This window comes from Anabrus simplex, chromosome 10, assembly GCF_040414725.1.
Source record: "Anabrus simplex isolate iqAnaSimp1 chromosome 10, ASM4041472v1, whole genome shotgun sequence".
In the NCBI taxonomy this organism is placed as follows: domain Eukaryota; kingdom Metazoa; phylum Arthropoda; class Insecta; order Orthoptera; family Tettigoniidae; genus Anabrus; species Anabrus simplex.
In genome coordinates, this window is record NC_090274.1 from 71,698,500 (window position 1) to 71,720,189 (window position 21,690).

Consider the following 21,690-nt stretch of genomic DNA (forward strand, 5'->3'; position numbering starts at 1 on the left):
ACGTAAAATTAAGCAGTTCCCCAATTTTGCCGAAAGTTGAAGAGTTAAAGGGCCCGGAAAGGTTTTAAATTGTGAGTTTAGGATAGATCTTTCAAAAGAAAAAAAGAAAAAAAAGCATCGAAACACACTTCTGGCCTAAATGCAGTTCCGGAAAAACAGCCTAAAATCGCTTGATTCTTTATTCGTTTTTTTTTATTTAAGTCCTAGCTAAATGAACTTATTTACATAATTCTGTATTTAATGTATTGCTTGGTTCAATATCCTCAGGCATTTTTTTAATTTTTGACAAATGTCGAGACCGAATGTAGTTATAAGGGTTAAAGTGAATCTCTGCATCGACTCACATTAGCGCTCGTAGTGGTAGAAAAGGGCAAACTGCCTACGTAATCGACCGGATAACGACGTTTAAGAAAATATTGTAAATTTTAGGAATAAATAAAGAATAATATTATATTCTCATACTTTAATGTATTTTATTTACCTAAAGTCGTAGCTCATATCTGCCTATAGGGTGGGTTTAAGTGTGTTTAAGTTTCAAATTATTTCGTTTCGCGTTAAACTTTCTCCTACCGAGCTCGATAGCTGCAGTCGCTTAAGTGCGGCCAGTATTCAGTATTCGGGAGATAGTAGGTTCGAATCCCACTATCGGCAGCCCTGAAAATGGTTTTCCGTGGTTTCCCATTTTCACACCAGGCAAATGCTGAGGCTGTACCTTAAAAAAGAAAAAACTTTCTCCTTGTGGCTGCCCAGATTGTCTTACGATTCGCACTGTAGATATAATGACGTTGTGGTGGTGGTGGTGGTGGTGGTGGTGGTGGTGGTGGTGGTGGTGGTGGTGGTTATTGTTTTAAGAGGAACTACAACTAATCTAGCATCCTCTATATAACACTGATCTGAAAGAAAAAGTGGAAGGGATCCGACACTTCGTCAAAATGAAAGAAAGTCAAGGGCCACGAAGGACGTGAAAACGAATGACTCTCCAGGCCTCGAATGCTCTAATACTGACGCGGTCGGAAAAGAACAACATTTGAATTAGGAAGATCGGTTAGGATAGATGAAAGTGAGGAACCTGGCACAAGTAAGTGCAAAGCAATGCCAGGATTCAGCTAAGGGCTCCGTGGTCGCCAACCCACAATCCCAAGTTAAGAGCCCTGGAACCCCTTTTTGTCGCCTCTTACGACAGGCAGGGTCTACCGAGGGTGTTATCATTCTACCGCCCCCACCCACAGGGGATACAGATATGATGCACAGGATTCCAACTGTCATTGGGAGTATCCTCAGTCAGCCAGTGATCTCGGCAACTGTAAATTCATGGAAAAGTTGCTTTACTTTCATTGATCTGTCTCAGTGTCATCCTTGGCTTTGACAATATAAAAGTGAACTAGGTATGAGCGAATCTAGCAACACCATTCCTTATGCAGCCCGTCCCTGTTATGAATGGTATGAAAATATCGCTCATGAGGCCGACTGGTGCACGCATTTCAGTGGGCTTCGCAGACTGATATGTAATAGCAACTTCTGGTTCAGCGAGGAAAGCAACGGGAAACTACTTCACTCCTCACTTCTCTGGTATGCCTCTTCAGTGACGCCTAGGCTATTATTACAGCTGCTGGCAGAGTTATGAGGATCAAACCAGCCTTCGAGTTGAATATCCAACAACACATATTTTTTGCTAGTTGCTTTACGTCGCACCGATACAGATAGGTCTTATGGCGACGATGGGATAGGAAAGGCCTAGGAGTGGGAAGGAATCGGTCGTGACCTTAATTAAGATACAGCCCCAGCATTTGCCTGGTGTGAAAATGGGGAAACCATCTTCAGGGCTGCCAACAGTGCGATTCGAACCCACTATCTCCCGCATGCAAGCTCACAGCCGCGTGCCCCTGACCGTATGGCCAACTCGCCCGGTCATATTTTTTTCTTAGTTAAACAAAACTATTGTTTTAATTACGTACAGACAATATGTAAATTGTTGACTACTTGTGGAGATTTAACTTACAAGGATTGCTTTAGGAAATATTTTCTGGAGTTTCTGTTGAAGAACTGTACAGAGATCTCTCCTCAGAACGATGGACAGCCCTTTTCTGAATTTCTCACATAAATAATCTATGATTGCTTCTAGTTGAAATAGTTTGTTGATACAAACTATCTACATCTCACCATTCACGTTGAATTATGTGAAAATATCTGTTACCTACACTACTTTGCACTTTTGCTCAATCCGCCCTTTTATGAATACTTTAAAGAACGTTTGATCGAATAATGTACCTACAGTATACACTAGAACTTACATTTACTTTTAATTCAGATATTAAACAGGTGCCATCATCTGTATGCGATTATAACGGTATAACATGTCAAGATTGTACTTATAAAATTCCATTCTAGTTGTTATTTTTGTGTGGAGATAAAGACGAGAGCTACAAGCCGCCCAGAGAAAGCAGGTTGCCAGATGATGGTATTCTGTAATAACGTCAGTGCCATGGAGAACTAATTATGAGTTTAAAATTCAAGTGGAAGAGTAAAAGACCATCCTAAGTCCCCTTGAGGCAACCTGCATAGAGGCACGCGCCCACAGAGCAGGTGTTACGTTCTCGATGTTCTTTTTTTTCTTTTCCTTTGAGCCTGTTCGTCCGGAAATCTCTGTAGAGAATAACCGACTTTCTACACCGGCAGACCAGTGACCTTATCGGACACGTGACTAGAGTTTACACGACGACACTGGGTTTCACAACTAATTTTATGAAACAGAATTCATGAAGGTAGGCTAATTTTGCATTGATTGCTCTTCACATGGAGACATAAGTGTATACTGTATTTTCATATCTTCTTCATTATTATTTATTATGGATGCTCACATTGTTGCTACAGCCGTGGCAGCCGTGGCAGAGAGGTTGCTAGTGACTCTAAAGACTGAGAAAAGACAGATGTTCATGGCGAGCTTGAAGAAGCTTGGGTGCTGTCGAACAGCCTCACATGCGTTATTGATACGCCGTTCCAATTCGTTGATGTCTTTAACCGGAATAGCGTTAAGTCCAGTCGATTTAAGACGACTTTGCTGTACGGGAGCGAAGGTTGGGTGGACCCATGATATCTTATTCATAAATTAGAACACCAGATTAAACATCAAAATGATTATTATTGGCTAACGAATGTGAAAATGATGCGCGACAAAATAGGAATGGGAGACGACTGGGGTGAAGAGATTCAGAACAAAGATAAGAAATTCAGTAAGAAAATAACGAATAGTGTGAAGGATTTTGAGAATCAGATGATCATGGCAGAATGTAAGAGTTATCGGAATTCTGGGGATTGATCCAAAATATAGTAGTTGCGCCTGCAGAAATACTGACCCGCAGTGTATATCTCGAGTTTACGTCACTCTACTTACAAACAACTTCTCATCTTTGTGTCTTCCTTCCATATAAATATCTCTATTCTCCTCCAGAAACAATTTAAAAACAGTCTGAGAACAAGTGAATGGTTATCAATCATCAAACATGATGTTCCCCCCTTCATGGCCTCCTTCATTCAGCCAGATCTGTTTCATGAACTGTACTGTGGCAGTGGTCATTTTATAACCCCGATGAACCATACACCACACAACAAAAGTCCACTAATAACCAAACAATACGAATGGCTATTTCTTTGATTTTTCTACATGAAAAAAGAGCACGACACCGGTTCCCCCATTTCCCCACTCCCGCGCCAAGCAAAGCGTAACTCATTCACCAGCCCCAGCGACATCTGGCGACACTTGTTAGTACCACTTGTTTGTCTCCGCTGTCCAACTGCACGCTTTATATCGGTGCAGTCTTTTACAGTTTTTTTTTTTTTTTTTTTTTGTTAGTCAAGCTGCAGTATGTCATAAAAAGCAGAATACCTTAAAGACAATAGTTATGTTTATCTAGCGCTGCCATATTTCTGAAAGAAAATATTGTAATATTAGAACTTCGGTAATTTGGTTCGAAGGTACAGCCAGCGCCGGAGACAGGGGGGGGGGGAGGCGGAGGGGGCAAGTGCCCAAGGGCGTGGGCCCGCATGGGTCCCGGGACCAAAGGAAAAATGATTTAAAAATAAGCATTTAAAAGGAATTTAAATGCCAATAAGAATACAAACTTTTGTTGTCTAAAAAGTGAAACAAACAGATCAAGGTCGAGTGTGTGTTACTGTGCAGCAGAGAAGTGTGACGTTAGCTTGTTGTTGTTGTTAACAATTTTATACCAATTTTGTTCTATATTTATGGGGGTAAATGCGAAAGAATATTCACCAATTTTGCAATAAAATGGTAGAAAGGTACGCCAAAAATGCACCAACTTTACAACAAGTCTACACTAATTTTGAACCATTATATTTGTGGGATAAATTTGAATAAAAGTTTGCACTAAAATGACACCAAGGTGATTCCACAAATCCTTGGTGTAACGTTGAAGCATTTTTGAAGCGAATTTAATTCAACAGTGGTATTGACAATAAAGAAGGTTGAAGGAAAAACTTTGGTGTATTTTTGGCGCGAGCTTGGTGCAGAGATTGTCTCATTAATGTATTTCAATTTTAGTGTAACTATTCTGTAAAACGTCATTGCTCTTGCACAAACTTTGTTGCTGTAAAAATGGTGTAAATTAATGTGAAAACATATGTGGTGTAATTATGGTGCAGTTTTGGTGCATTTTTCATTGGTGTTAAATCAGTGCATCCACTGTCGCTTTTGCACCAAATTAGCACCACAAATACACCACGTTTGTACCAATTTTACACCATTATTACACCAATGTTTGATGCAAGCTCTGCCACCACGGGCTGATAATCAGGTAAGTCCTGGTTATAAAATAACCTGCAAACTCGCAGTTCTGGTCTAAATTAAGTGAGGGGGTGGGGTGCACCGGGATTTAGGGGCCGGACCTCTCAGTTGCCCAGGGGCCTGAGAATCCTGTCACCGGGCTTGGATACAGCCGTCCCCAAATTCCGATGTCTTCCAAATTTTCATTTCGTTATAAAACTGTTCGGGTTAAGAATACAAAGAAAAAGCTCTTCACAACAACAAAGTGATGAACATTTCCTTCAGTACAAACAACAGAATTTAAAATGATGACAATCTGTATTTAGTTACATTACTTTTGAAATGAAATTGAATTTCCTGGTCTGAGACACAGGATCTCTTAGTTAACCTCGTGGGTTAAGGCGGTGGGTGGTGGTGATTATTGCTTTTACTAGGTAACCGTCCCATATTATTATTATTATTATTATTATTATTATTATTATTATTATTATTATTATTATTATTATTATTATTATTATCATCAATCATCGTTAGGGCCACTAAGTACCGCGAGATCTCAACTGTTTGTCTTTTTGCGGGCCCACCGGATTTTCATCCTTTGGGAGTGTGCTTTTTTCCATGTATCATAATGGACATCCTTCAGTCGAGTTGGGACTACTTCTTGATGAACCTGTCTGTGTCCGAGATTGCATACTTTAAAAGATCTTTGTCGATCTCCATCAACCAAGGAGGAATCGTTTCGAGACTTTTGAAATAGGATAACAAACGCTTACAGATTCTTTCAGCCGACAATCTGAAGAGGTGAGCGTAAAATGTTATCCTTCTTTTCCGGATTCCGCTTGATATTTTTTTCAGTGTGCGTGTTTATTTCTAAGTTGCTCCGAAGCCTGTAAAACACCATATTTGAGACTGGGACCAAGAATTTCCTGATTATCCTCCTTTCTTTAATTGGCAGTTTTTCAAGCAGGCTGTGTGTTAGAAGTGTTAATCATTCTGCTGCATATTATTATTATTACTATTATTATTATTATTATTATTATTATTATTATTATTATTATTATTATTATTATTATTATTAAACCCAGACCAAACGTATCGTATCGTAATCTGAAGTGTTAATCATTCTGCTGCATATTATTATTATTATTATTATTATTATTATTATTATTATTATTATTATTATTATTATTATTATTATTATTATTATTATTATTATTATTAAACCCAGACCAAACGTATCGTATCGTAATCTGTTTACACTTTAGGGTCGGTTTTTCCCTCGGACTCAGCGAGGGATCCCACTTCTACCGCCTCAAGGGCAGTGTCCTGGAGCTTCAGACTCGGCCGGCGATACAATTGGGGAGGATGACCAGTACCTCGCCCAGGCGGCCTCACCTGCTATGCTGAACAGGGGCCTTGTGGGAGGATGGGAAGATTGGAAGCGATAGACAAGGAAGAGGGAAGGAAGCGGCCGTGGCCTTAAGTTAGGTACCATCCCGGTATTTGCCTGGAGGAGAAGTGGAAAACCACGGAAAACCACTTTCAGGATGGCTGAGGTGGGAATCGAATCCACCTCTACTCAGTTGACCTCCCGAGGCTGAGTGGACCCCGTTCCAGCCCTCGTACCACTTTTCAAATTTCGTGGCAGAGCCGGGAGTCGAACCCGGGCCTCCGTGGGTGGCAGCTAATCACACTAGCCACTACACCACAGAGGCGGACCAGACCAAACGTACGAATTATTTTATGGCTCTGCAACTTTGTGGACGTTAAGTTTGGATTACTTGTGCGCGAGTGTTGACACTAACATTTTCCTTATCTCTCCTCAAGTAATAATATTCGATATCGCTACGCTCATTTAAATTTGTAATAGAGATTACCTTCCATTTACGCCCATAATAACTGGTTTGTTTTCTGTTATTTACGGTCGGTACAGTTTCACTAGAGTGTGAAGTAAATTCCCTCTCTCGCTTCACCAGTTCGCTAGCATCCTCTCCGGAGCAGTGTAAGTAATACAGTGGACTTGTCTGCTGAGGTAATCATCGCTGAGTAGCCGCACTTTTTGTTGCTCCATTTATGAGTCGGCACGTTCCGTTCTCGCAAATAAAAATGAAGTATGTCGGCCATGCCTCCTGTACACTTGCTCAAATGCGGCGCCCTAATTAATTGATGCTCGCTCGCCATGTGTACTCAGGTATATTTAGAAATCATGTTATCCTATAGATGGTATCTGCTGTAAATTTTGCGAATCCTTTGTTGCGCAAGTGCCATTTGACCAGTTAATAATAATAATAATAATAATAATAATAATAATAATAATAATAATAATAATAATAATAATAATGGTTTTACAGGAGATAGTGGGTTCAAATCCCACTGTCAGCAGCCCTGAAGATAGTTTTCCGTGGTTTCCCATTTTCAGACCAGGGGCTGTACCTTAATTAAGGCCATGGCGCCTCCTTCCAACTCTTAGCCCTTTCCTATCCTATCGTCACCATAAGGTCCGACTCCATGGCTAAATGGTTAGCGTGCTGGCCTTTGGTCACAGGGGTCCCGGGTTCGATTTCCGGCGGGGTCGGGAATTTTAACCATAATTGGTTAATTTCGCTGACACGGGGGCTGGGTGTATGTGTCGTCCTCATCATCATCTCATCCTCATCACGGCGCGCAGGTCGCCTACGGACGTAAAATCAAAAGACCTGCATCTGGCGAGTCGAACTTGCCCTCGGACACTCCCGGCACTAAAAGCCATACGCCATTTCTTTTTTTCTTTTTTTTTCTTTTTTTCTTTTGTCGCCATAAGACCTACCTGTGTCGGTGCGACGTAAAGCCATTAGCAACAAAAATGGCTTTACGTCCCACTAACTACTTTTATGGTTTTCGGAGACGCTGAGGTGCCGGAATTTAGTCCCGCACGAGTCATTTTACTTGCCAGTAAATCTACCGACACGAGGCTGACGTATTTTGGCACTAGTGGCGATCACCCTGGAGAAAGGACCTCTTCTTCTTTTTAACATTTTACTTTACGCCGCACCGACACAGATAGGTCTTATGGCAGCGATGGGACAGGAAAGGGCTAGGAGAGGGAATGAAGCGGCCGTGGCCTTAATTAAGGTACAGCCCCAGCGTTTGTCTGGTGTGAACATGGGAAACCATGGAAAACCATCTTCAGGGCTGCCGACAGTGGGGTTCGAATCCCACTATTTCCCGGATGCAAGCTCACAGCAGCGCGCCTCTAACCGCACGGCCAACTCGCCCGGTACCCTTATTTTTAGCTAATTCGAAGAGTTGTCCGGTGTTGTTGATGTAAGTCCACTCTTCGATGTTCTGGAGCCATTACATCGGTTTTCTAGCAGCTCCTCGCTTGCCTTGTAATATGAAGTGTAGAAGCTCGTATTTTCTCTACCTCGTTGGACATGGCCTGAATAAGCTGAAATTGAAATTGCGTATGGCTTTTAGTGCCGGGAGTGTCCGAGGACATGTTCGGCTCGCCAGGTGCAGGTCTTTTGATTTGACACCCGTAGACGACACATACACCCAGCCCTGGTGCCAGCGAAATTAACCAAAGATGGTTAAAATTCCCGACCCTACCGGGAATCGAACCCGGGGCCCCTGTGGCTAAAGGCCAGCACGCTAACCATTTAGCCATGGAGCCGGTCGCCTGAATAAGCTGTTTTCGTAGCTTTGATGATATTTGTACGGAGCAAGTGGCCGTGCGGTTAGGTTCTCGCAGTTGTGAGCTTGCATTCGGGAAATAGTGGGTTCGAACCCCTCTGTCGACAGCCCTGAAGATGACTTTCCGTCGATTCCATTTTTCTCACCAGGTAAATGCTGGGGCTGTTCCTTCATTAGGGGCGCAGCCGCTTCCTCTCCACGCCTGTCCCACCGTCGCCATAAGACCTATACCGCATAAAACAATATCTACCAGCTCACGCTCTCCTTAACAATTCTCCAAAATAGCCGATTGATTCGCGTCGTACTCCATAACGACAACATTCTAAGTATATTTCGACGCAGCCTCGTGTACGGTACAGTAAGCGGGCTGGTATGCTATCAATGTTGAGCTCGTCGCATCACGCCTCTGTTTATATTCTGATAATCCCAGTCTCCCTGAGTAAACGAATTCTAACTTCGAGACGTTGTTTTTCCTTGTTATCTGTTAACTTTCGGAAACACATAACACTATACTTGGTATTCTATATTTATTTTAATCGTATGCCTCTCTTCTGTCATATAGATTCTCGGAAGGAAGAATATACAGTATATATTTGTTGGTACAGTAAAACTTAAACGGACTCGCAAGGGACGAACACTTTTGTCCGAATTAGACAAGTTTCCGCATTGCACAAAACGTTTTTTGCCTTTAAACAGTAAACAGTAGTTGTAAGTGTTATTTTAAAAATTATTTAGACTTTCCCCTTACGTCGGAAGGACGTGGATTCGAATCCCCGTCAGGAAGACGTAAAATTTAAGAAACGAGATTTCCACTTCCGGAGGTGCATATGGCCCTGAGGTTCACTCAGCCTACATCAAAAATGAGTACCAGGTTAATTCCTGGGGGCAAAGGCGGCCGGGCGTAGAGCTAACCACTCTACCCCATCACGTGTCGAGGTTAACAATGGTGGAAGCCTTTACCTTCCACTCCTCCAGGGGCCTTCACGGCCTGTACGGAGGTGACTTTGCTTTGCTTTGCTTTTTCCCCTTACCTGCCTACTCATTACGCTCGGCTATCCAGATTGATGTACGTAGTTCACTGATTCGTTTTATTATTATTATTATTATTATTATTATTATTATTATTATTATTATTATTATTATTATTATTATTATTATTATTATTATTATTATTATATTAAAACCTCATGGCACTACAGCTCTAAAAGGGCCTTGGCCTACCAAGCGACCGCTGCTCAGCCCGAAGGCCTGCAGATTACGAGGTGTCATTTGGTCAGCACGACGAATCCTCTCGGCCGTTATTCTTGGCTTTCGAGACCGGGGCCGCTATCTCATCGTCAGAAAGCTCCTCAATTCTAATCACGTAGGCTGAGTGGACGTCGAACCAGCCCTCAGGTCCAGCTCAAATCCCTGACCTGGCCGGGAATCGAACCCGGGGCCTCCGGATAAGAGGAAGGCACACTACCCCAACACGGGTAATAATAATAATAATAATAATAATAATAATAATAATAATAATAATAATAATAGAGCCGTGCTGCTCCGCAGCATTTGTTATAAATAGGTCAGATAACTCGTCTTGATTTGCCTGTCCTAGTCATGTTGTTTTTGCCTGCCCTTTTTAATGGTTTTATGAATATTTAACACCGGTAGTGTAGTTTATAACATTCTTCATCATCATCTGTTTACCCTCCAGGGTCGGCTTTTCCCACGGACACAGCGAGGGATCCCACCTCTACCGCCTCAAGGGCAGTGTCCTGGAGCTTCAGACTCTTGGTCTGGGATACAACTGGGGAGAATGACCAGTACCTCGCCCAGGCGGCCTCACCTGCTATGCTGAACAGGGGCCTTGTGGAGGGATGGGGAGATTGGAAGGGATAGGCAAGGAAGAGGGAAGGAAGCGGCCGTGGCCTTATGTTAGGTACCATCCCGGCATTCGCCTGGAGGAGAAGTGGGAAACCACGGAAAACCACTTTCAGGATCGCTGAGGTGGGAATCGAACCCACCTCTACTCAGTTGACCTCCCGAGGTTGAGTGGACCCCGTTCCAGCCCTCATACCACTTTTCAAATTTCGTGGCAGAGCCGGGAATCGAACCCGGACCTCCGGGGGTGGCAGCTAATCACGCTAACCACTACACCACAGAGGCGGACTTATAACATTCTTTCCATACAATATTCTCTGTGCTTCGACCATTCTGCGGTATCTGGATCGTAACATTTTCAAACAATCTTGTCCGATATAGTGCGACATACAATTGGCCGTGGCTGAATACTTGTTCGGGGAAGTACAGTTCTGGCAAAAAGTTTAAGGACACCTGTCAAAAGCAGATAATCATCTACAGGCCTTAAATATTGTGCTAACATACATATTTTTGGCACTGGAGCTGAAAGTACAGCAGAAATGCCATCCATTAATGAAAACCAGAGGTCTCTAGCTCCACCCATTTAAGGTAGTTTTGTAAGTTAAGGTATGCTTAAAAAAGCCACATATTTATAACAAAATAAATAATAACTTGAAAACGGTTTGAGCCAGTTTTCTGAATTTTGTTATACAAGCAGGTGTACCAGGTAGAAATCAACCAGTTATTACTAAAAGTCATTTAAAAATGTGTAAAAAAAATTTAGGGGTGTTGAATGATTGCTGAATTTTATGAAAAAGAGATAAAATGTATGAATAAGAAAAATAATTTTGAATTTCCCTCCATATGATGGCCATGTAGCTAAAGACTTTCTAGCACACTGCAGTGACCCAAAGAGAGATGTTAGGAAGATGGCTACATGGCCATCATATTGAAAATAAAATAATTCAAAATTATTTTTCTTCTTCCTACATTTTATCTCTTTTTCATAAAATTCAGCAAACATTCAACACCCCTAAAATTTTAATACACATTTTTAAATGACTTTTAGTAATAACTGGTTGATTTCTACCTGGTACACCTGCTTGTATAACAAAATTCAGAAAACTGGCTTAAACCGTTTTCAAGTTATTATTTATTTTTGTTATAAATATATGACTTTTTTAAGCATACCTTAACTTACAAAAACTACCTTAAATTGGGAATGGGTGGAGCTAGAGACCTCTGGTTTTCATTAATGGGTGGCATTTCTGCTGTACTTTCAGCTCCAGTGCCAATAATATGTATGTTAGCACAATATTTAAGGCCTGTAAATGATTATCTGCTTTTGACAGGTGTCCTTAGACATTTTGCCAGCGCTGTAGACACCCGCTGTTTCAAGAGTATGTCCCTGCGTTTTATTGGTGGTCATACAGAAGGCTAGCCGACTTGATACCTTCCCGTCTGTACGTACGTAGACCGTTTTCTCATAGCAGCATGTAAGTTATCAGGAACGTTCTGCCATCTGTTGAGTATATTCAGAAGCTGAGGAAGGTCAGAGAATCAAAGAGTGTCTAGTAGAGAATAGTATTCTCAATCATTAATGAAACTGTTAGTCACTTAGCAACTTGCTAAGTACAGAATGTATTGCGGGTTAGGGTAAGCCTTCGCCTGCAATTATTGGAGTGATCATTATTTAACGGTTTGATCTTGAAAATAAACATATTTCCGTTGACTTTAAAGAAATGCAGGATTTTCCCTGTACTATTGAGACGATCTGGAAGATTTTCGTACAAACCGCACGTTTTAACTCCTTCTGGTTTAACCCGCCAGTGGTCGCTAAATGAGATTTTCTCTCACATTAGTTTTTATTGCGATATTACTTCACAGTGATGAAAGGAAGGTGACTGTTCCCTCTTCTAGCTGAGTTTATAACTGTCGTGAGTAGAGCGATTTATATTTGAAGAGTAAACACCCCCTCCCCTAGTCAGAACAAAAGTTCCAATGTGTCCGTGCGCGCTGCGTGAGAGGTTCTCTCATCGCACGACGAATGACGTTGGTGTTATGTTGAAGTGGAGCGGGAAACTTACTCCTGTTGTACGCATTTGACTTAGGTCGTGCGCGAAACGTTCTCCACTTGTAGTTACTGATAAATGTGTCTTCAAAAATGTTGACTCGAGGAAGAATGCTAGTTGAATTAGCGCTGTTACAAAATCCAGATAACTCACATGTTGAAGTCTAATTTCCAATATTGTTATTTTCAGAAATTAAGAGCTTGAGTTCTGTGAAACATACACGTTAACGTTATTATTACTGTTACGGGGTTACCCGTGGACCAGCAGAGGTGAAAAAAGGTGCCGGGGTGAATGGGTCTAACTACAAATTCATGAATTGATTAAAACTTTAACAAAGGTTATATTTCTTTAGGATTTCAGAAATCAACAACAGAACTTTAACAACTTTTCACTTACTGAGATAACAATGACATAACAGGTACCATGACAAAGTTTAGACAAAGCAAGAAAATCCAAAATTTAGTGACGGTTTAGTAATCAGGGCTTCCAGCCCCTCGCTTCACAATTATTGAGCACTCAGCTCAAGATTTACAAAGACACAAAATTATACAGGGACAGAAATCCCTCAATCCAATGGAGCACTAGCTACGTAATTTACAAAATCAAGCCCCCTAGAGGCACTTTTACAACACTTGAAAAAGAGCTAACATGCTCTCCGTTTTCCAAGCCTCTCCAAGGCGATATCAGAAAATACAATCACTTGCCATCAAGGCACAATTTACAATTTGAAACAGGAGTATCTAGTACCCAACCTATTGGGCCGTAGCGGAAAAGAAGGTTAAGTAAATGGCCCGAAACACAAATGAAAGAAGGTGAATGCTTGCGCTCCTAGATATGAACACTTAAAACCTAAAGGGCACTAGGCCGATGAAACAGGGGCTATTCCCAAACTATGGAGGTGACTCGTATAAGAAGAAATTAAAGACATTACGAAAAGGACGAAAACCAGTTACAAAACGTAGTCACCTCAAACCAATATGAAGGGGATCTCGAGAGGGTATATCACTCTCTATCCCCGATTCACAGTTAAAGATTTATGAAGTTATTACATAAGCCGGCAGAAGTTACATTTACAGAAAAGTAGGTTACATCGTTAAAGATTCGGACCTATCCCTCGGGTTAAACTGCGGAGCTAGCAAAAAATAAAGATGTTAAACGGCCATTACCTTGCTGAAGAACTGTTGCCTGATGAAAGAGGCGCCTCCCGCCTCCTGCTTCACACACACACTTAGGTAGATGTTGATCAAATGGCCAAGAGACGTGAAAATCCGCAGTTTATTAACCCTCAGGGAAAGTTCGAGACCTTTCATGAATAATCAAGCCACATCCTCTCACTTTATTGGTTACCGTAAAGATACACACAAAATCGAAGAAGCCTGTGATAGGCCGAAAATTAATTACAGAAATTAGGGATTGGCTAAATTCAAAACTGTTGGAAGGAAAAGATCAATGTTGCCAACCCAAAAATGAATGAACATGATTTAGTTAGAAAAAACTTTAGAAAACAAAACTTCTTTAAATCAAAGTTCATCCACTTCGCACCAGGGTGCATAATCATAGTTTTTGTAGTGACATCTGTTGCAGAAGGTCCAAACTTCTTGATAAATGGTAAACAAAACACGTAGAATTTCATACAGTACATGAAACTTCAAAATAACAAAATTTCATTAGATTTCTGTAGTGACATCTTCTGAGTAACGGTTTAAGTAGATGTAGTTTCAAGTTCACTGTTTCTCCAGAAGAGGAGTTCTTTCGGGCGCAAGATTTAAATGTGCGGCTTAGAGGTGTACCTCCCGGTACAATTACTACGCTTTATTATTACATACAGAATGATACACAGTAGGGCCTATATCATTTTGACACTATCATAACACTACTTTGTACTATTCCAGAACACTGGACATGTGCTCCTTACTTCCATCATAAATATCTATACGGTACTTCACAACAATAGGCTTTCTTCCACAGATCAAACAAAGAAGCATGTTTCCTCTTCTTGTTAATCGTGTCTTTCTGAATGCACTCCATTAGTTCAAGAAGAGTGGAAGTTAGATGTAATGGCAAATTGTTTTACGTCACAAAAGCACTGTTGACCTCTTGGTGGGTTCGGATCTCGGTTTGATCTTCATCTTCTTGCTCCTCTCCTTCTTCTTCTTTCGTCGCCTCCTCTTCTTCGTCCTTTCTCACTGCTAGAAGGGCTGTAACTGATTCAAAATTGTGGTGTGTCGTAAGTTGTTGATCACTGCAAATGAAGTTCTCTGCGTCTCAGGGAACGTTTCTGGTTTGACACGACTAGGATATTACTGATTTCTTCTACCAACCGTATTATCACGCCTTCCAAACACGTGCATCGTTTTGTCCAAACGATGACATTGATCATACCAGCACAAATATTGTACGCAGGACTACATCACTCCTAATATTTTCCGCACTGTACAAGTAGATTTTAAAGAATTCCTTCATTTTTCGTTTTCGTTTCCATCTTGAAATTCCGCATTATACACTAGTGTCCAAACGTTAAGCATAATCACTAAACGAGGCCATACCGCCTGATAGGAATGTCAGACGGATTGCTGAACAAACGGAAGCTGAATCACACACCATATGTCACACAACTTGTCAAAAAAAAAAACAGTGTCAGAAAGGTTCTAACAAACTAACAACTAACAAAACTTGGCAGTGTCTTCCACAACAAAATATGCTGTTAATAGGGCGTATGGTTACCCCTAATGGCCACACATGCTTCGCAGCGACGTGGCATACTCCTCTATCAGATGGTCCAAGAACTCTTGTGGCAGTCGACCCCATTCCTCCGAAAGGGCAATGCGAAGGTATTGGAGGGTCCTTGATGGAGGCTTACGGGATGCAATTCGCCTCTCCAGTGCATCCCAGGCATGTTCTATAGGATTCAGATCCGCAGACCTCGCTGGCCAATCCATGCGATGAATGTCTTCCCCAGCCAGAAATCCATCCACCAGAGCAGCGCGGTGCGGTCGGGCATTATCGTGCATTAAGAGGTAGTCTGGACCAAACGCACTTCTGAAGAGTCGAACATGTGGTCTCAGTACCTCATCCCTGCGTCTCCGAGCCTTAACAGTGTTCCTCGGACAACCCATGAAGATGTGCAGGTCCGTACGGCCATTCAACATGATGCCGCCCCACACCATGACGCCACCACCACCATAGTGGTCCCGTTCCACGATGTTCATGTGGTTGTATCGGCTACCCGATTCTCTCCAGATTAATGTGCGACGGGAATCGTTCTGCAAACTGAAGCGGGATTCATCTGTAAAGAGCACATGCCTCCATTCAATCATGGTCCAGTTTCGATGTTGACGGCTCCACTGCAGATGGCTCCGTCTCTGTGCAGGAGTGAGCGGGACACACACCGCTGGACGTCGGGCAAACAGCCCTGCTGTTCTGAGCCTTCGGTACACAGTTTACCGGGAAACGCAACCCCTGAGACGGCTGCAAGCTCCGCCGACAATTGTCTTGCAGGTGCACTCCGATTTCGTCGGGCGGTTAAGGCCAGATATCGGTCCTGCTGTGGGGTGGTTACCCTTGGTCGACCTGGTACTGGCCTACGACTAACATCTCCTGTGTCTCGAAATCGTCTCCAAACAAATTTACTGAAAACGTAAATGGGAATTTTAATATTGTTGAGATATAGGGATTGCATCTTGTTTATGTTCTTAATAAATTGTATTTTTATGTTCTTAATACATTTTACTCTAAAAAAATCAATTTCAGTAAACATATAGAAATATTTTCATGTTAACGAGCCGCTAATTTTTTTTAAATGAATCAAACTTTTAACAATTTTTAATAGTTACATTGAAACATAGTTACCTCCATTTAGTCCGGCTCCATGGTTAAATGGTTAGCGCGCTGGTCTTTGGTCACAGGTGTCCCGGGTTCGATTTCCAGCTCATCATTGGTTAATTTCGCTAGCAGGGGGCTGGGTGTATGTGCCCTCTTCATCATTTCATCCTCATCACGACGCGCAAGTCGCCTACGGGTGTAAAATGAACAGGCCTGCACCTGGCGAGCCGAACAAGTCCTTGGACACTCCCGGCACTAAAAGCCATACGAAAGTAGAAAATATTTGTTACTATAGCTTTTGTTTTCGGAAGACACTCTCAAAAAATTACGAAGAAAATTCCTGGGTACGGCCTTGCACGACTGGATGACGTTTTTAAATGAACTAAAGAATATTGCCTTTTTAAAAAAAAGTAAAATATACAATGTGGAGGCTATAATTTATTTTCTTATTCTCTATGATGTTAATGCTGTCCGCCAACAATTCAATAACAGTTCCTTGTCTTGGAATGCCATATTAGGCTTCTTTCTTCGTTTCTGGTCAACGGCGGACATAATATTTATCATAAATTACTTGTAAACTAAGCATTGAACTTGTTTGTGTTTCGATAATGGCTGCTGAACATAGTCATATGATTTCCGTGCGTCAGTATTACAGATTTAAGGTTCAAATTCAGATTGAAACGAAAATTTAGTTTTTATAAATCGAGAAAATAAATACTGTGGTGAATACCAGAAGTGAGCGTTATCCGAGATAATAACAATGTTTTTTTCTGTAGGACGCGCTCAGATACCTTTCTTCAGAAGGCAGCACACAAGGCCACACCTAGGTAACGAAATGGTGGTTGGGCCATGGACTTAGGAAAAGGAAGTTCTTTGACCGTAACTGTGAATTTAGCAACCAGAGGTTATGTATAAACAACATGGGAATCTTGAAAGTATAAATAAGAATTGGGAGCTCAGGCCAGTGACCGCGATAAGGTCTCGCGGATCGGGGAGCTCATAACTGTTTCTTACTTCAGTAGCTGAAGAGTGATTTTACGTATTGATAAAGCTACAGCACAGAACACATTATTATTTGTATTACAGAGGGATCTTCCAAAGGTAGGCCGTCGTAGTGCAGAGCTTATTTCATCAATAAGAGTACGGTAGTTATTTCTGAAAGAATGTTGGTTTTCCAACCTGTTCCAATAATAACCATCCCTTGCTGCCACTCACAACAATCAACAAGGCTTTTGAAATAATTAGCCAGCTCTGAGAACCCAGTAGTCTGCGAAGGGGCGATAACAAGGACAGCCTCTTCATCTAAACTCTAACTCTCGGCAGTCAATGTAGCTAATTAGGCTTACGACGGACGGTTGAGTTGTAAATAGTAGTAAATTATTTGGTCCTAGGAACGAGATTATTTCTTAGTATTGTGACGGTCAGCGTGTTTTGGTTATTATAATTGGAATATGCATTTCTTGTGTGTGTGTGAGTGTGTGTATGTATGTGTTCGTACCATATACGTGTATTTTTTTATTCCTTCGGATTTAAAAACTAAATTTTTAAATTATTATTATTATTATTATTATTATTATTATTATTATTATTATTATTATTATTATTATTATTATTATTATTGCCACTATTCATTGTAATAATATGCAACCTTGTACTACAAAATAAACTTGTAACTTTCCTTATGAGGAAATGAGGGTCCCATTTTCAATTATTGCGGGGGGGGGGGGGTGGCGAGCTTCTTAGCTCCACTACTGGCTCAGGCAACTACAGTGCAGTCAGTCAGTGTATTATTTTTAATTTATGAGTTTTTAATAACGACAAAGAGCCTACCCTTTCCGACATTATCCCAGTTTTGGAAATCTGAGATAACAGTAAAAGTATCTGACGATGGCTAAATGGTTAATGTGCTGGCCTTTGGCCACAGGGGTCCCGGGAATTGTAACGATGATTGGTTAATTTCGCTGGCACGGGGGCTGGGTGTATGTGTCGTCTTCATCATCATTTCATCCTCATCATGACGCGCAGGTCGCCTACGGAGTCAAATCAAAAGACCTGCACCTGCCGAGCCGAACATGTCCTTGGACACTCCCGGCACTAAAAGCCATACGCCATTTCATATTTTTACGGGCCTAAGTCAGGAAGTAAGGTTTTTAACTTTAAAAATAATGCTATTGATTTCACTCCCCGTTACGATTTTCGGATTCGCCGAGGCTGTCGTGAATGTTATCCTGTAGGAGTTGTTTCCAAACCAAACCCCATGGCTCAACAGCTTCGAAGACCCATGGCCTACCAAGCGAACACTGCTCAGCCCGAAGGCCTACAAAATACGAGGTGTCGTAGTCGGCACGACGAATCCTCTCGGCTGTCACTGTTAAAGCTGTTTAGACCGGAGGAGTTCTCTCATGTGCCGCAAAACTTGGAAAACCACCTCTCTCCTGCCTGAGCGACTCTGCTTGCTGTGCCCTACTTCACCTCGTTTCGAATCTCGACTAATGTTCTGTTTTTATGAGTTTCAACTTGACAGTTAACCAGAAGTCAGACAGTGGTGCCAAATTGTTACGAGTACAAACAGCTGATTCACAACACACAACACGAACGGAAATGTATATACTCGAAAATAAGTCCAGAATCAAATATTCTTTGTAGCAACATGGATAAGGTTAACAATAACACATAACATATTTAGAATAAGGCTATAAGATAAAAACAGATCAATGCTCGAACAAATAAAACGCAAGAAAATGAAATTTCTACTCACCATCTAGAACAGCTCGCGTTGCTAACAGATTCAGTTCCTCCTAAGGATGGAAAACATCCTACAAAGGGAATACACCATTCATTTCTGAGTCAGTATCGGCATTGTCATCGTTTGTTGAGGTTTCATTCTCGCTTGATCCTAACGAAATAATAACGTTTTCGACATAATCGTCTGTAATGCATTCCCTCACCCAAACTTCACTTATCTCGCATTGTGTCTCACAACCTGCACTTTCACGACCTACGGCTTGCCACAGAAGTATTTCAACTTCCGAAACTGTGAAGAGTTGGTTATTCGCAGCTACAGAATCCTTCACCTGAGCCCAAATCAGTTCTATGACGTTAAAATGGTAATGGTATGGTGGAAGCCGAACGACTTTATGCCCAAGCGTATTTCATCCACCACGTAAACTGGATACTGGGGCTTGTTTTGTTCCACAAGATGCATGAGATCCCACCCTTCCTCATGCTATCGCGAACCGAAATCTTGTGCTCCTTGGAACACTCAATCGACTCATTATTTCTAGTCGCCAGTGTTGGTGCTTTGTCAAGAATGACGAGCGAACGTGGCAACAATACAACACAGCTGATAACACGTGGTTACAGAAAACAACAGATCGACAACACTGGTAACCGGAACTGGATTCGAACGCGCTCTATCGGAGCGATCGGCTGTTTATTAATTAACTTAGCCTGCGCCAAAAGGCAGCGCTCAAATGTCCAGTCGAAACTCATAACTGAACTATACGTTACAGTTATTAAGATTTTTTTTTTTTTTTTTGCTTGGCCGGGCTGAGTAGCTCAGACGGCAGAGCGCTGACCTTCTTATTTCAAGTTCATGGGTTCGATCCTCGCTCAATCCGGTCAGCCTCGTGTCAGTACATATTTACAGCTACGTAAAATGACACCTACGTGGCGAGTTGGTCGTGCAGTTAGGGTCGCGCAGCTGTGATCTTGCATTCGGGGTATAGTGGGCTCGAACCCACTGGTGTGGGTTTCAGTTTGTGTGATTTTCGGTTTGGTTTTAACGGAAATAGTTTGAGTGTAGGACTGACTGGCGGTTGGTAGTGGGTGAGGTTTGTGTGACTGGGCGTTGGATGAGCGGTTTGGGTGCTGATGGAGATGGTTTCTGGTGCGGGTGATATTACTTCCTAGAAATGGTTGTCAGTGTATTCCCACCTCAACTCCTGGTGATCACCGGGATGCTATCGTACAGATGCCATTATCGTTGCTCTTTCGGGCTGTTTTGATGTCTTTGTCGCCGAGATAACTGTGTCAAAGCGTGTTGATCCATAGCTCCATTAACAGCAGATGTTCCAACAGCGCTGTTAAAGAAATGTTTAGTCTGGAAGACTGATGTGAAGACATGCAACAACCTCTGGTGGTGCAGTAGCGAAGTCCTATTAGGCTCCTTCATTGGCTTACAAGACCTTGTGTAAGTGTTTGGGGCGTTATGTGACTAGCTCAAAGTATGCTGTCAGCACAGTTGAGATGCAGTCTGCAATCGCTTCTTCCTTATACCGGGACAAGCTGTTGTAAATTGAATTTCTTTTGGGTGTCTACGGCTGTGGTTTAATTAATTTTGTCCGCCAAACACCAAATATGTGACCAGAGATCTTTTACATGCCGACATCGTACGACATGGAGTGTCGAATGGACTCTTTTCCGCCCTTCAAAAATCCGACTACCTCTGCCGGGTTTGAACCCGCTATCTTGGGATCAGGAGGCCGACACTCTACCACTGATCCACAGAGGAAGTTTTATGATAGGACGACTGACAACACAGATATTTGCGAATTAAATTTTAGGCCTTCTCCTAAACTACCGTTTCACCCAGCTTAAATAAAATGTATAGCCTAGACCCTAGATTGTAGTTCCTTTATTCGTGCCAGGCTCCTCACTTTCATCTATCCTATTCGACCTCCCTTGGTCAACTCTTGTTCTTTTCCGATTCCGACGATATTATAGCATTCGAGGCCTAGGGAGTCTTTCATTTTCACGCCCTTCATGGCCCTTGTCTTCCTTTGACCGTTACCTTCATATTTCGAAGGTTTTTTTTTTTTTTTTTTTTTTTTTTTTTTTTTTTTTTTACGTCGCACCGACACAGATAGGTCTTATGGCGACGATGAGACAAGGAAGGGCTAGGAGTGGGAAGGAAGCGGCCGTGGCCTTAATTAAGGTACAGCCCCAGCATTTTCCTGGTGTGAAAATGGGAAACTACGGAAAACCATCTTCAGGGCTGCCGATAGTGGGGTTCGAACCTACTATCTCCCGAATACTGGATACTTACGCGACTGCAGCTATCGAGCTCGGTATTTTTCGAAGTGTCGGATCCCTTCCATTTCGTTTCCCTCTGAGCAGTGTTATATAGAGGACGGTTGCCTAGTTGTACTTCCTCTTAAAACAATAATCACCACCACCACATACTGATTTTCATTAAATTCTGTTCAACAATGTTCTCGTGATGCTTATAAATACATAACGGAAAATTGAAATTAAAAGTTGCATCGTGGTTCACATGTTTCACATCGTATAAAACATAGACCAAACGACTTTGATAATTTTCTCCTCTATTTCCAGAATTGGGAAGTAAAAGTACCTGAATTACTTTTAACGATTACATTCTTGGTCATTTCTTTCTTTCTTTCTTAATCGTTTTACTCTCCAGGGTTGGCATTTCCTTCGGACTCAGCGAGGGATCCCACCTCTACCGCCTCAAGGGCAGCGTCCTGGAGCGTGAGACTT

General features: G+C 41.9%; 1 protein-coding gene across 1 annotated transcript in view; it reads left to right on the top strand.

The window, feature by feature from the left end:
• LOC136881827 (neurogenic protein big brain) overlaps window positions 1–21,690 on the top strand; it is a 342,022-nt gene that overhangs the window by 238,156 nt on the left and 82,176 nt on the right. The gene's annotated exons all lie outside the window — the stretch shown is intronic.